Genomic DNA, 1,027 nt, shown 5'->3' on the forward strand with positions numbered 1-1,027 from the left:
GGGGAAACGTGCAGATCTGTCCTTGCAGAGGAGGGAGAGCTTGTACCTGAATAAAACTTGGTCTTAAAGGTGCCACTGGACTGTTTTGGACTAGGGGGCCGGGGGTGGGGGGCTCTGCAGCTTACCTGGCTGCTTCTTGCTCTGACTGAGGGCTGCTGGGAGCAGGGGGTGGGGCTTGTTGCCTGTGCCCGCCCCCTGGGATCTTTACTGCCGGAGCTCCGCTCCTGTGCGCTCCTGCAGGAAATGACCCCTGCCAGTGGCCATTCCTGTGCTCACTTGCTGTCGGACACCGGTGAGCTCTAGGAGCCCCTGAGAGGCCAGAAGGTGGAAAACGTAAACAAGTAGGGTTGCCAACTCCAGACAGGGGAATTCTTCGAGATTTGGGATGTGGAGCCTAGGGTGGGCCATGTCTGGGGAGGGGAGGGAACTCCTCAGGGTACATAATGCCACAGAGCCCACCCTCCCAAGCAGCCATTTCCTCCAGGGGAACTGAGCCCCGTAGTCTAGAGAGCAGTTGTAACTCCAGGGAGTCTCTAGGCCCCACCTGGAGACTGGCGACCACTTCAGTAAGCAGTGGCCATAGAAGCCAAAAAGAGCGAAGAGGAGGAGGAGGAGGAGATGACGATGACAGATTGGATTTATACCCCCGCCCTTCACTACCCAAGGGCATCTCAGAGCGGCTTACAAGCTCCTTTCCCTTCCCCTCCCCACAACAGACACCCTGTGAGGTAAAAGAAGAAGAAGAGGAGATTGGATTTATACCGCGCCCTTCACTTGGAGTCTCAGAGCGGCTTACAAACTCCTTTCCCTTCCCCTCCCCACAGCAGACACCCTGTGAGGTCGGTGGGGCCGAGAGAGCTCTTTTGAGGACTGCTTGTGAGAGAACAGCTCTGAGAGAACTTGTGACTGACCCGAGGTCACACCAGCAGCTGCACGTGGAGAAGTGGGGAATCAAACCCGGTTCTCCCAGATTAGAGTCCGCGCTCCTAACCAATGCTCCCTCTAAGCTGTGGGTTCTTGTGAGCAA

General features: G+C 56.9%; 1 protein-coding gene across 1 annotated transcript in view; it reads right to left on the bottom strand.

Moving 5' to 3' along the window:
- Positions 1-1,027, bottom strand: part of LOC107109178 (PCTP-like protein) — an 8,578-nt gene that overhangs the window by 6,928 nt on the left and 623 nt on the right. The window lies entirely within an intron of this gene.

This window comes from Gekko japonicus, unplaced genomic scaffold (assembly GCF_001447785.1).
Source record: "Gekko japonicus isolate JY-2015 unplaced genomic scaffold, Gekko_japonicus_V1.1 scaffold5546, whole genome shotgun sequence".
NCBI lineage: Eukaryota > Metazoa > Chordata > Lepidosauria > Squamata > Gekkonidae > Gekko > Gekko japonicus.